Raw genomic sequence first — 16,398 nt, forward strand, 5'->3', positions numbered from 1 at the left:
AATGGATAGATAGGCATAATAACAAAAATACTTTTTAAACTACCTCCAGTCAGCTGTGTTGAATAAAGTAATAAGAATAACTACAGTAAGTAGTCATCCATGTTTGTACATTAGAGTCTTTAATACTAAACACTGCTTATTGTCGTAACTACAATCCAGTCCCCTTTCCCCGAATGGACGTACCGAATTAGACTTATAACCGGGTTTGTACTTACATTAGCAACACGACGGTTGCTACATGTGGAACATGATCTGCCTACCCTTCCTTAGCACCTGAGATCACATAAGATTTTTGTGGGGTTCATTCTTTAGTTTTCAATATTGTATTTTGTAAACTGTTGTTTGTCTGTTGATCCTTTTCTTTTTTAGCCATGGCTTTGTCAGTTGATTTTTGACCTATGAGTTTGAATGTCCCTTTGGTATCTTTCGCCTCTCCTTTATCCTAAAGGCCTTGCCCTTTTACAAAACCAATTGCTAAAATATTTAATCTAGTTGTAATTTGAAATCAGCTCTGCAAACTGATCAACTGGTAAAACAGTTTTTATGGCTAGTGAAAGTTTATTGGTATGAAGCAAGTGCAGTGTGATAAAAAATTATACTTACAATCCCATTAAATGCAAATAATATAGTTTTTTTTAAATATACTGTCAATAAGATTCCATGGGAGATAATCTGATACCCGTCCGTTGGTTGATAAAGTGTAATTTTTGATTTTGTCAGATTTGTGGACTTCCCCTTTTTAAATTTACCTTGGAGTTCGTTATATTTGTTATATTTTTTTGTAAAATTATTTTAAGATTATGCCAGGCAATGTGCTAAAACTCCTCAAGAATGGCAGGCTTATTATTTTGAACGCCAGACGCGCCTTTTCGTCTACGTAATACTCGTCAGTTATGCTCGAATCAAAACAATTGGAGTGAAAAATTTAAAACGAAGTTTTTAAGCAGTTAATCCCGAAAATTTCCTAAAAGTTGTGCCGAACAAGGCTACGTCAATCTGTATCCGGATGACAAGTCCACATTGGTCCAGTGTTTGTAAATTCATAACGCGAAATAACCGTAGATACTCTTTCCAAATGGGTTAAGGCTGTGAGGTTGTTGATACCAATTAAAATCTAAAAACTCAGTTGGTCTGTGAACTCTCATCCTACATCGATCTTCAAAGAACAAAATGTTTTTCAGCAACTGCTCTTTCTCTGTGACAGTTATGTTGTGTCCCAGCAGGTAAAGCCCAAAACAACATATTTTATGTGTGTAAATCATATTACATAACACTGCTTGATAATGGAACTAGGTATTGAAAATTCACTTGGACTCAAAATATACCGACACGATACTTACCAAAGAGGAAATCCTGAAGAATCATAGGTCTGTTATATGTTCCTTTGGAGTTACAAACAAAACAAAAAGTAGTATATTAACACCAATTTTATCTATTACAGTGTGAATCAGATGTAGTTACTCAAAGATTCCAAAGATCTGTTGTAGAACATATAATCTAAATCTGTTTAAAATTGAAACAGAAGAAAACTTTAACTTTTTACCCTTTACACAAGTATACAAACACCATTCCTAACTTAGAGACAGATTGAAAGAATAAGTCAAACTTTGTTTCAAAAAGAGAATTGCCAACGTCGATACAAATATCTTGTTTTGTGAGGTATAAAAAATACTTTGTAAAAAACATTTTGATTAAAATGAAAAGTTCTCCACAACTGACTTTGTCAAGATGCTTGATTGATCGAACTTGAAATTTAACGAATACCGAATATATTGTCAAATCTCCTTCATATATTGGCTTGCGTTTAGAAACTGACAACAAGGATCGATTCAAAATAACTTTATGACAAAAGAGATGATTTTAGTATCCCAATTGTGAACTTTCCATTTCTATGCAGCAAAATTCCAGCAACGGCTAATTATGGAGTATATATTATTCAGTTGATACGAAATTCCATAGTTTTTCTCATCATGATTTCCTTGATAAAGGGTATCTGCGTACAAGGGAACTATTAAACCAAGGGTTTTAAGTGGTAAAGTTGAAGTCATTCCTTCAAATATTTACGGACGTCATCACGAGTTGATTGACCATTACGGAATATCTGTTTCACAGATGACAACGGATATGTTCCAATTATCGTAACTATAATTTCGTCCTCTTTTCCTCGAATGGGACGACACCAAATAAGACTAACAACTGAATTTGTACTAACATGAGCAACACGACGGGTTAGACTTGTGGATCAGGATCTGCTTATCCTTACGGAGCAAGCACTTGAGATTACTCCCGATTTTTTAGTACGGTTCGTGTTGTTCATTTTTTAGTTTTCTATGCTGCGTTGTATAGACAGTTGATCTTTTTTGTTTTCTTGTTTTTTTTTTCTATGTTAATCTTTCCGAAATGTCTATGTAATAAGTAACACTGAATATTGTATTCATCTCTCGTGTGTTGTTCCCTTAATAGTAAAAACTAGTAATTTACTGATGTTCCGATCTCATAATCTATTACAAAGATATAAATCCAGGTCAAATTATAAACTGCAAGAATCTCTCATTTACTAACAGTGAAGGACTGAAATATTTTAATTGTGTCACATTTATTTAAACATTAAGGACATGAAGGACCCTCTTTAAGAAAATCATGAAACAAGTGAGGAATCAAATACATACTTCATTTCACAATAGACTATGAATATCATTGAAGGAATTATTCCCCAAAAGGGCCCTGTTTTGCCCAAAATATTACGATTTTGTACATAACTTGAAAAATGCATTGTCTTACCTAGTTTTGTATTAATTAAACAACTCGTATACAATCACATATTTTACTATCCATACTAAAACAGTAATGAGTGCATAGAGGAAGTCGGCAAACACTGGTCAATTAAAATCCTAACAGACCTCGAGGCGAGCTGGATTCGAACTCGCAACCTCAGAGTTAAGGGGTTGCCTTGAATATTATTCAAACTATTCAAAATGACAATATAATGCGATAAAATCGTTTTAATTTCTTGGCTACTGTCGCCTTAATCTATGATTGGAAAAGCTAAAATATATAGCGATCAAATGACATCAAAAATCAAAAGACTTATAGAAGTCAACTCACAATTCGAACAATAGACAAATTTCTATACAATATTTCAAGCTCTAAATCGCCTTAGCCTACAATAGTTTACTGATGTTCAAATCTCGTAAACCGATTAAGAAGAGACAAATCAAGGTAGCAAACAAAACTGAGGGAATTGCATGAACTCCACAAGGAGCAAAACCGGGTGCATCAAAAACGGGGTCTGTGAATAGATTGCCAAAAAGAATACCAAAGATCAGCTATCATAACCAATTATCTTAATAAGTTCCATTTAAACATATTTTATTTGTAATTTACATATAACAAAACAGGATCAGTAAGTAAAGACAGACGTGCGTACTATACACTCTTATACGTCTTTATGAGTATAAGATGCCAATAAAACTATCTGTTACAATATACAGAAATCGTTAACTTAAACTTAAGAATCATTGTATTATTTATCGTTCAAATCTTTCTGTAAATCCGTAGATCGTTATCGAAATAGCTATATATTGTAGTTAACTGATTGTACTGTTCGCTCCTTGGAATAACTTTCATTTCCTTTGAACAATGCAACACAGAAAGATGATTAAGGCACCTTTTAACAAATTATATTGACTCATTGATGTTCGACCTTTCCTTGTAATTTGTAAATCCTGCCTACTAAGTATTCTCGCGATGTAAATGCTATTTATTCTTGATAGTTTAAAATGAACACATCTATAAACGCTCTTACGCCGTTAAGAGCTTCCTGTTATCGTAAAACGTGTCTATTAACAAACAAATCAAAGAACACGACAAGGACATGTTTATAGTGATCTGGAATCATCATCTTAGTATATCCAATCCAACATACGATTTATGCAAGTCTGTTTATTCATGCAAACCTCTTTATAGAAAGGCGGAAGATATCAAATGAATATTTACTAACTTATAAATCAAAGACAAATGAGAACATCATGGCAAAATTAAAGATAACGTCCAAAATATGACAAATTAGTATTTGTGTATTTGTGCAGTCTGCCACTTACAAACTCCTATCCCCTTAACCAAATCTAGGGCCACGTACACCAAAATATGACAAATTAGTATTTGTGTATTCACGTACACCAAAATATCCGTAAGGAACATGCAAACATGCAGTCACATGAAACATTTAAGCTGTTTGCTGTGACAGCTGTGGACAGTGGTACCACACCAACTACCAACAAATAAATCAATCCATGTATGAAGTATTAGGAAATTGTAACATCTAATGGAAATTCATCATATGTGGCATGCTAAATTAAGCCACAACCTTCTTCAACACTACTATTAAGACATCAAACAGTTACCAAGGTTTGACCTAAGGAATGAGCCAAATGGTGTAGAAAAAATAGGTTCATCAAATTTCACATCTTCACTATTACTAATAAATCATATTCAATATAAAAATCTTCAAAACAAACCTAACCCAAGCAAAACACCACTGAGAATACTAACCAGAAATAGAACAAATAATTAAGTCTTATGACCCCGACATAATTAGGGCACATAAACTTTGCTCTCCGATGTAATATCACAATCAAAATACAAAAGTAACTGAATTTGACACAGACTGTGAAATAATCTGGGCAAAAGTAACATCCCCAAACAATAAACCATTATACTTAGGTGCGTACTACAGACCAGCTTGAGATAAATAAAATACTCTATGAATTACAACATGGATTCAGAGCAAAACAATCATGCGAATCACAGGTTATTTCTCTGGAACACAAACTAGCTCAAAACAATGATAAAACATACAAACTGATCTAGTCATCATAGATTTTGCCGAAGTGCCACACAAACGCTTACTTTACAAAATAAATCACTGGTGTGCCACAGGGTTCTATTCTTGGACCTCTTTTGTTTAACGTTTTTATATAAACGATAATTTTTATTTTATTAAGCAGAGCTCATTGTTTAACTACGCAGATGACTAAAAATTATCGTTCTGTAGTCCTGATTTTGACAAGCTAATATCTACATTAGAAGATGAATACAAACAATTGATTGACTGGTTTGAATTATATAAAATGCAAGCTAATCCTGACGAATTCCAGGTGTTAGCAGTTGGCAAAAAGATTTGAGAAGAGCCCATCAATACATTAGCAATCATACCACATCATCTTATTTTTATTTAAATCTAACAGAAACAAACGACGAATCAAAACCCAATTATCTTCACTACATAAAGTGGCCGATATAAGGAGATAGCCTAAAATAAATTATGGTAATAATTTAAATTACCAAGCTTTATTAAAACCAATTTTATTTTCTTTCATCCAAGTGAAATACCTATGGACTTGTAGAGTATCAACAAGAATTAATTGCCGTGAGAGCGGCCAATCTGATAAATACCCTTTCAAATACTAGTACATGCAACGGTGGTGAGCGAGCCAATCCTCATTCATCAATATTTATCTTGTCCAAGTATTTAAGCATCATAAGAAATTAATTGCCAGTTGTGGGAGCGGGCGAGGCGATACATGTCTTTCAAAATATAGTTTTTTATCGGATATTTTTTTTTTTACTATCAATGTACCTCCGAAGGCTTATGTTATAGGACTACAGTGTATCTGAAATGCTAAATGAGCTAAAGTGGCAAACCTGACAAGAATGCAGATTAAAACCAGACTTCAAATGGTGTGTTCACGTTTCTCCAACATTTTATATTTTTGTATAAAGGCAAATAATTTCTTGCTGGAGAAACGTGTTTTTTTGGAAATAGGGATGAATGAAAACTACCTGTAAATGGAGTGTCGTTTGTTGATGTGGTTCATAAGTGTTTCTCGTTTCTCGTTTTTTATATAGATTAGACCGTTGGTTTTCCCGTTTGAATGGTTTTACACTAGTAATTTTTTGGTGCCCTTTATAGCTTACTGTTAAGGCTCCGTGTTGAAGACCGTACTGTGACCTATAATGGTTTACTTTTATAAATTTTGACTTGGATGGAGAGTTGTCTCATTGGCACTCATACCACATCTTCTTATATCTATTTACAGTGAATCCAGCTCAAATTAACTTTCGAATAATTTGAATGATTGATAGTTGAAAAAAAGTCAAAATTGAAGAAAAAACAATTATTAAAGAGCACTAAATATACAAAGCAGTGATTGATAACGGAACTAGTTTTCAATGGTATAAAATTATCAACAATATTAGCACTGATGGACAAATACACTACACAATCTTGAAAGTATGCACAGGAAAATGCTGTAAATTGCTGACACAAAGTCATTAATAGTATTATACAAAAATTAAAATCTTTAAATTAAGCACAAAAGTAAAATGTAAAAGAGGTAAAGGTCAGATGAACCCTGCCAGACAAATATGTACAACTTACAATCATACCATACACCAAATATAGTCAGCATATTGCTTTGATATAGTATCTGAGAAACATTTATTGGGTGTAGTGGAAAATGCAGCTTCTCTGTGTAATGTTGACGAATGCTCGTTCTGTGGTGCTAGTTGGAGTTGATGTCTTCAGCTAGTTGAATAAGCGGTATGTCTGCTCACTTTTATTGGGTAGTAGACTAAAGACTAAGGACGAGTTGGTACATATCTGTATAGACCATTGCGTGTATTGTGTAGAGTTGAGCAAACTGTGAATGGTATCCTTCGAAGGAGTTATATTATTCCAATAGACCACTTTCGAGTTCATTCTTTACCGGAAAAAACTCGTCAATTATGCGCGCCTTTATGACATTATTTACCAGATAGAGGGGATCGCCTGTATCCCTGCACTATTAACGTTCATCAAGCGTCTTAGTGATCGTCATTGTGCAGGATAAACTAGAAATAATGTTTGTTTTGTAAGTACTTAATCACAATTCCCTAATGACAGTATAATGCTGATTGTCAATTATGAGAATTTAATTTGCCGAATAATTCGTGCAATATAGCATTATAGTTTTCCAACCACTTGCTCAACATTGGAACGGAAGTGACGATGCCCCTAAACGCACGAATGATGTTCACTAAAACCAGACGGAGTTTTTGACGGAAATGCATCGAACTCGAAAGTTGTCTATTTATTGATTATCCTGGTCAATGATTTATTTTTTTAAATTTCCCAATTTATAAATGACAATGCTATATTGAATCAGGTATATGCATTTAATTTTTACAGAAAAAATACAGGACTAGATAATATATTTAAATGGTGTTCTACATGGGGTTTTAAAATTTCTCTTAAGTAAAAAATGTGGTTATGATATTAACTAGAAGGAAAAATGTAAATATAACTTAATAACTTGGCAATTATATACTGGATATAGTTTTTAGCAGAGGCGGATTTAGGGTGACAGTGTGCCCGGTCCCCCTTATGGAGCTACATATATGGATAATGCAAGGATTTTTTGTATATGCCACTCCAAACGTTGCTTACTTTGTCCACCCAACCCCGCCCCCTTTTATCAAAACCCTGGATCCGCATCTGTTTACGATCAATTTTTGACAATATAAGCATATTCCAAATTTACAACCTAAGTGCATGAAAGTTATAAATTGTATGAAATTATTTACAGGAACCAGGTGGGGCGCAACCAGTCATACACTTAGATAACATTCAAACTCAGGCATTACGCAAATGTACCGACTGAATGAGATCTGATTCTTTGCCAAGATAAAATGGGTGATCCACCTTATAAGAATAAGAAGACAGATTCCGACTAAAGATGCGGAACAATACTGCTATTTTTTATTGTCGCTCTAAAATGGTTAAACAAAAACCTTTTTCAAGTTGTCATAAATATTTTTAATTTTGATTATAATCTGAAGTTAACAGTATCAGAAGAATTTTTACAAAATATCCCATTTATTTTTTAATTTATTCATCACTTTACATTTATATAAAAAAGTATAATATGAAAATTAAATGATACATTGTATACAGGTCTCACTATAACTTCTGTATATAACGTGTAATCGGGCGGGGGCGTTTTAATATTTGTATTCTCGGGTTCGTACCAGTTTCCTGGGATTTGAAGAGCAATGCAAAATTTCTAAAGTCAAACAGTTTACGCTAGACTACCAAATATAAACAAATACTACATAAAATGAATTTCAACACCTAACAACCTAACCCGAACCTGGTAAATTAAAACTGTTTAAAACCCTTTCAGTCTGATACTTGTTAAAACCAAATGTCTGGAACTATAGGCTGAAACCTAAATGTATGGATCTGGGCTGAAACCTAAATGTATGGAACTGGGCTAAAACCTAAATGTATGGAACCTTTTAGAAAAGTATGAAACAAATTTGAACTCTGTAAACTTTCGTATGAAACCTTATTAAAAAAATATGTCTATAACTGTCGGAACAACAGGGTAGCGCTAAGGCATGGCTTATCAGCAAACACTTACTGCAATAGTGAGAGATGTGAAACGCAAAACCTTAGCACGTGCCCTGATTGGACCTTTTGTACCGAACCAACTGTGTCAGCCTTTCTATATCCTGTCAGCAGGTTTCAAACACGTCACTTTGTTAAACTAAACCTCTGCTTCTTTTAATTATTTACTTTCCTGCTTTTCTGATCTGCTTCCTTCAACGTCTTTGATACAAATGACAAAGTTACTTACTTTTTAACGACCTTGACTGGCTATAAAGCCCTCGCACGGTCGGTAAAATTGTCAAAGTTCCACTGACAACTTTAAGGATGCACTAACTCATGAAGTTCTACTTTAAACATTCTTTCACCTTTACTAAATGTGCTTATTGTTTTTACTTAATTTGAAAAAATATACATATATGTAAAATGTAAAACTTGTAAAGTTTATAAATAAAAGAAAAAAAATGTAATTAAGCAACCTCACACAGGCATTCGCTGGAAAGTAATAAAAAAGTTGGTGGTTTTCCGTACTTCAAAAAGAAGAATAGTCCACAAAACACAACATAGATAACAAAAGACTGATCAACACGAACCCCACAAAACCGGGAGTTATCTTAGGTGCTACATTGATTATATCAATTTAACGGACTATATGAACTTTTTTTTATATTAACGCGGCAAAAAGTGAAATCAGGCAATTGCTCAAAACTTTGAATTTTTGAAATACTAAGGCTTTTCTTCCTCAGGAATAGATTACCTTAGCTGTATTTGGCAAAACTTTAAGGAATTTTGGTCCTATGCGCTTCAACTTCGTACTTCGACGAAACGCGCGTATGGCGCAAATACAAAATTTCAATCCTGGTATCTATGATGAGTTTATCTACAGCTTAATATGAAGCTTCATGTAAATGCACACGAAAAGACGCTACGAAAAATACATCACGATGTCTGATACTTAGATTTAATCAAACTTTGAAAGTATACTATCTAACCGAACAGGTGCAAGAAAATAGTGTAAAATTTCCAAAGAGATATATTTTTAAAGTTTGAGACCTCCAAAGAAAATATTTTTTTCATTTTTGTTTGTTTGTTTGTCGGATGTCGTTTGTACTCGGGCATCAAAGTACGTTCTTCAACACGGAGCCTTGGCTCACAGCGCACAGCAAGCTATAAAGGGCCCCAAAAAATGACTAGTGCAAAACCATTCAAACGGGAAAACCAACGGTCTAATCTATATAAAAAACGAGAAACGAGAAACACTTATGAACCACTTCAACAAACGACAACTACTGAACATCAGATTCCTGACTTAGGACAGGTGCAAACAATTGCATAACTGTTACTATTTATCGAAAGGACGTGGTTTACAAATACAAGCCTAACAGAACAGATCGTTATACAGATGCAAGTACCTAAACTTTAGGTGTAATACCAACAAATCATACTACGTCACATGCGGTTGCGTACGAAAAAGGGTCGAAAAAAATATTCCTTTGAATTTGACAGTTGTAGGAAATTAATCCTACATTTCATTGCAGTAAAAAAATTCTGAGTCATAAACATATATCTTGGGTGTTTCAAAGCACCATTCATTTTTTATTTGGTGTTTCTATAGAATATTTTTGAAACTTGAGGTTACATGGTTACTAAAGCTTGTACACAGGAAAAAGGGGTGACAATTTGATTGGTTAACTTCCAGTGATAGTTATTATCTTATATGCAATGAAATGTTATGTGAAATTTTGTCTGTATTACTGGACAGGATTATTAGTTACATAGTGTGGTAGTGACCTAATACGATATATATGGGGTCAGTAAATTCCATATGGGGTGAGAGCGACGCTCTCACCCCATATGGAATTTACTGACCCCATATATATCGAATTAGGTCACTAGACGCTCTCACCCATATGGAATTTACTGACCCCATATATATCGTATTAGGTCACTAGACGCTCTCACCCCATATGGAATTTACTGACCCCATATATATCGTATTAGGTCACTAGCAAACTATGTAATGAATTTATCTTACCGACTATCTTAACATGTGGTATTTAGACTAGTGGCCTATCAAAGTGATCAAGTCTTCATTGCCGTTTGTATTAAGAACCTACTTCCATTGGTCTATACAAAAACAAATGCCAACAATAACAACTATGTTTTATGAATTTATTTCAATCGTTCATCATCAATTTCTTCGTCTGTTGAAACCTTTAAGATTTTTCTTCAACACCATGTTATTTTTATAAAGGGACTTAACACCACTACTAACCGTGTATTGAAACAAGCCCCGCCTACTAACCTAATATGGAATATTCACGGTCTCCACGCGGTTACTTTTAACCAATCATAATCCTAGAAATGTATAGGAGGTAAGATAAAAAACTTTACTCATGCCAAGTATTTCTTTATTTGAAACAAGATAAATTCTGCACATTTTTTTTTAAAAGAGCAAATTTAACAAAGTCTAATAGGGAAAAAACAATGGTGGTATTACTCCTATTATGGGAAGCTGCACATGCACCTTTGACTTTGTATGTACTCTCATTTGTTAAAATTTCATGCTATATAAGTGAAATATTACAAAAACGAAATATTCTGAGTGGATTGAGTCTCAAACACCTTTTAAGCGTAAATTTGCCTTGAAACAGGACTCTTCTATGAATATTTGTAGACAGAGCAAGCCATACTCAGTGTTTTGGGGAGCTTTTTCTCCTTATTTCTTGTATTTTGCTATAACAGAAAACTTTTTCCAAAGTAATACTTTAATAAATATACAGTTATAAGTAAATGAAATTATTTTTGAAGCAGTAACAACAAATTATTCACTAAAAGGGAAGCTTTTGATGTCCCTCTCTGGAGCGCGGCGTAAATTTAAGTTTTACGTAAGGACTTATTAAAACATCCATGGAGTCAGTAAACTTTTATATGGATAGTTCATTCAGCTTGAATACTTCAATTACTAGTTTATTATCACTTTTCTTGCATAAATGTGTGAAAGCTACCACAAAATTTTGATTCATTGGCCTAAAAAATTGCAATTTTGAGGAAATGAGAGGTATAAATGGACCAAAAGGGACCTTATAATGAAGACAAAGAGGTCCATTAGTGGTATTAACATATTAAAGTCATCTTTTGTATCATATTCAACGGTTAGCAGGCAGTTGAGATAAATATTTGACAATTTATTGGTCTACACTATATTCTATCATGATGCGGCTTGATTTGGATTTTTCGAAGAAATTTTCCTCGAATCGCTGTAGATGTCGTCTTACATTATACTAGATTTTTCTCAAACTATTGAACTGATTATGACAAACTTGAAAGTAATGTTTGAAATAATCAGTATCACAAAGGAAATAAATCACATTCAGTTTATTCAACAAAAAAGTCTTCTTAAGGTGTAATGCCACCAAATCATACTATGTCACATGCGGTTGCATACGAAAATGGGTCTAAAAAATATTCCCTTGAATTTGACAATTGTAGGAATTTAATTCTACATTTCATTGCAGTAAAAAAATTCTGAGTCATTAATAGATATAAGAAGATGTGGTATGAGTGCCAATGAGACAACTCTCCATCCAAGTTGCAATTTATAAAAGTAAACCATTATAGGTCAAGGTACGGCCTTCAACACGGAGCATTGGCTCACACCGAACAGCAAGCTATAAAGGGCCCCAAAAAATTACTAGTGTAAAACCATTCAAACGGAAAAACTAACGGTCTAATCTATATAAAAACGAGAAACGAGAAACACGTATGAACTACATAAACAGACGACAACTACTGTAATCAGATTGCTGACTTAGGACAGGTGCAAACATTTGCAGCGGGATTAAACGTTTTAATGGTACCAAACCTTCTCCCTTTTCTGAAACAATAGTATAACATCACAACATAGAAAAACACACTATAAAATATCAATTGGAAGGCTTAACTCAATCAAAAAACATAAATTAAAACACAATGAACGAATAAATTTGACCTGTAACACCTGAATGCAAATACACAGTTAATAAAAAATTACAAGGGATAAATAATTAAAGTCAAAAGTAAATAAACAGGTTTAAACAAAGTTAAAGTATGATATCACTGTGAAATTTCAAACAATTCATAGAAAATCATCACTTTTGAAGAAACCTGCGTCATATTATACACAGGTAAATGAAAATAATTTTGTTGTTAAGTATACTTCTTCTTCTGTGTGTATAAAATCTTCCGTTTAGGAATACCAAGAAATTTCTTTAATATCAATAAAACTAATCTAACACTTGGTACATATGGGGTGAATATCAACAATAAAAATAAACATATATATTGAGTGTTTAGTAGCACCATTCTTTTTTTATTTGGTGTTTCTATAGAATATTTTTGAAACTTGAGGTTACATGGTTACTTAAGCTTGTACACAGGAAAAAAAGGGTGACAATATGTTTGGTTAACTTCCAGTGATGGTTATTATCTTATATGCAATGAAATGTTATGTGAAATTTTGTCTGTATTACTGGACAGGATAAAACTTTACTCATGCCAAGTATTTCTTTATTTGAAACAAAGATAAATTCTGCACAATTTTTTGAAAAGTGCAAATTTAACAAAGACTAATAGGGGAAAAACAATGGTGGTATTACTTCTTAGATGGATTTAATGTCTTAACATATTGAAAACTGCTAACAGAATGTGAACTGCCCATGAATCAGTTTCACTGAGCTATGTCATTTGGTCTCTGGTGGAGAGTTGTCTTGTTAGCAATCATACAACATCTGATTTTTATATGTTTGGTCTTACATAACTTAAGAATCATTGATTCATGATTTTCTAAACTGGTTAGTTAAGATTTACTCAGATTTTCAAATTATCGTAATGACCGTAAAAAGGTAGTATTAAATCTAAAAATTCTTTAGCAACTAAAATTTCAAGGATGTTTATAATTAATTATGTCGATCAAATTTAAGAGTTAGGCAATTTACATGTACCGATGTTTTATGTATTTGCTCATGTTTTATGGATAGACTAGATCACTGTGTAAATAGAAAAACGGTTAAAAACAAATTCCTTTCATAGCTCCGAATACTTAGATGGACTACCAAGTCAAGACACGTACGTTCAACGGATGTTCGTCCTAACGATCCGTAAAACAGACGTTAAGTACATTTCATTGAAAGCATACGAATAAATTCTCATCATATATGTAAAATGACTTCAAAGAGGAATAATTACTTTGCCAGGAAATAGCTGTTATATTCATTTCGCTCACGCAATATATTGATGATCTAATCATGGTATAGTATAATATCTAATTGAGACCATATAGAATACTTTACTGATTGGATGACAGTTCATTTATGACATTATAGAAACAAAAATGGAATTGCAAATTCACAAATCACGTTATTTTTTTTTTAAATGCTTAAAAATCCTGTTTTCTTTTCTTAACTTTTGTTAACAATGAAATCTTTTTGAGACATAACCGACAAAAGATAAAACTAATGCGAGAAAAAGAAAGAAAAGAATAATAGAAAAAGAAAAGCTATACTAAGTTATACTTAAAATAGAAAAATAACATAATATACAATAAGTAAACTTTCAAAATAAAATGTGCAAGTCTTCTTTACTGTCTGTATAATAAACATAATATATGACTATAAGGTATATGCAGCAAATATTGTGACAATGTTGCTAAAATGTAATCACTTTTCGAAAATTGTCGGATAAAATATACTTCGAAAACTATCGAGTGAGATATTCCGAAAAACTATCGAGTGATATATTTCGAAAACAAATGTAAAATGAATACATTTTAACGTTTGATTTTGTCAATTTTTATGGGCTTACCCTTTATGAATTTACCTTGGAGTTCGTTATTTTTGTTAATACTTTTTCAAATATTTTACTTACTGCATACTACATATATTCAATTGGGCTGCTACTTTGTTTCCAATTAAAATTCAAATCTTTTATTCTGCTTCGTTACATTTGTTTATGTCATGTCACGCAGCAATGTGAACGATCTTAATCATCTTCCTTTTTACTAAGTACAAAATCAATAATATGATATTTTTTTTTTGCAAAATAATCGTCATCAAATAAATAGTCGCTAAATGCTTTTCAATTATCATTCATAAACAATATGATTTGTGTTTTCTATTATGATAGTGTAGATTTATTTAAAACAATGTCACACGCCTGTGAATGAATTAAAACCCTTCTGACATCCTTGCAAAATTTTCAAATAGCACAGAATACTATTAAAAACCTTTGCGAGTAAGGATAAGTCATACTTTGTAAGAACAAGAACACTCTGAGTAGAACAAATAGTGCATTTTTAAAAAGACAATCGGCAGTCCTATGGGTACCACAGGGATGCAAGGTTTTGCCGCTTTTTTTTTTTTTTTTTTGTTGCTTTTGTTCATTTTATTCATTAGGGGAAAACTGTATATATGGGCTTCTCATAAAGAAGAAAAACAAGCCAGCATTATTACCTTAAATTGGGAAATTTTGGCGTCGGGATATTTTGGTGGTTTTCTCTCGAAAGGCATGTGTTTTATTTTGGTGTATGTTTTTTTGGTGCTTCATCCAATTGATATGTTTAAATTTGGAACAACAGAAGTGAGCAAGCTCATTCATATTTGCCTTTATTTACCCGTTTATTTACCAGTTCATTGACAAAGTATCATTGAATTTCTCAAACTAGAAACACGACAAAGTTAACTTAATGAAGGAATCGGATACGGATGCAATTGCAAATAATTCTGTATATCGAGGTTCAAAGCTGAAAGAAAATATGAAATAAAATCCTATACATTAAAATCACTTTTCAAATAGATTAATTAGGTTTTACAAATATCATATGAAATAAATTTTAATCATCTCTATTGCAGTACATGTTAATCTATTGACGACCAAGTATTTAAATTTTAATCCTTATACCCCTTATTAATTGAAGATAAAGGATTATAAGGAGTTTTGATATTCTAATTACCAATAACGGCATCTAATCAGTATATAGCCTGGCATATTTATGACATGTGTGAACAGAAATTCATGTTGTGTTTTCTTAACAATTTCAGAAATTTGACAATCAGGTAAACATTATATAGCGTTGTTGTCAAATTATACCAGGTATTTTTTTGCAGATTTGGCTATGTATATAATTGTAGGAAAGATATAATAACATAAAATGTGTTCCACAACAATTAACATTACGATATTGTCGTGCCGGTGCGCGATTTTGGCGTTTCAATTTTTAGTGTTTGATTTATTTTCGTGTGTTTAATTTTGGCACTTTCTTTTGAGGCACCAAATAAACCAAAATAAAACTGCAGCCAAAATAACCCAATTTACGGTATTAAACTTCACGTCCAATTATATAGATGATGTTCTTTCAGTTAAGTGACTATGTTGTACGAATCTTCCATCGAAATTAAAATAAAAGATATCACAGGTACAGATAAATCTGATAAATTTCTTGACTTACATCTAAAATGTAATTCCCCCTTCACTTTCTATGTTAAATTCTGCAATTTCAAGCAATCAAGCATTCATAGCTATCAAATAGAAAAGAAGGTTTGGGGAATCCATCCATGACACAAAATCAGTATATGCACATAAAAAAACACAAAAGGCAAAGGAATAGCGCATTTATTGCTGTTCTTTATCTCAAAGTCACAGTGACGACTTCAAGTCTAAACCTCCTGATTGCACCTGTGCTAGTTCCAAATTCACATATAATCCGGCTGGCCACGTTATTACCGGAGACCTCGACATTGTCAATAACACTTCCCTGCGAAATTTGTTATCCAAAATATCCGAAAAAAAAGGTCCGAAATATCGTGAGCCTAAATCCATCAATTGGAAATACAACTTCAAAATACTGATGGATTCAGTCGAGGATTATGCCAGGCAATGGGCTAAACGCGAGAAAGAAGACGTAGATACTCTTTCCGAATTGATTAAGGCTGTGA

This window comes from Mytilus californianus, unplaced genomic scaffold, assembly GCF_021869535.1.
Source record: "Mytilus californianus isolate M0D057914Y unplaced genomic scaffold, xbMytCali1.0.p SCAF_2, whole genome shotgun sequence".
Taxonomy (NCBI): domain Eukaryota; kingdom Metazoa; phylum Mollusca; class Bivalvia; order Mytilida; family Mytilidae; genus Mytilus; species Mytilus californianus.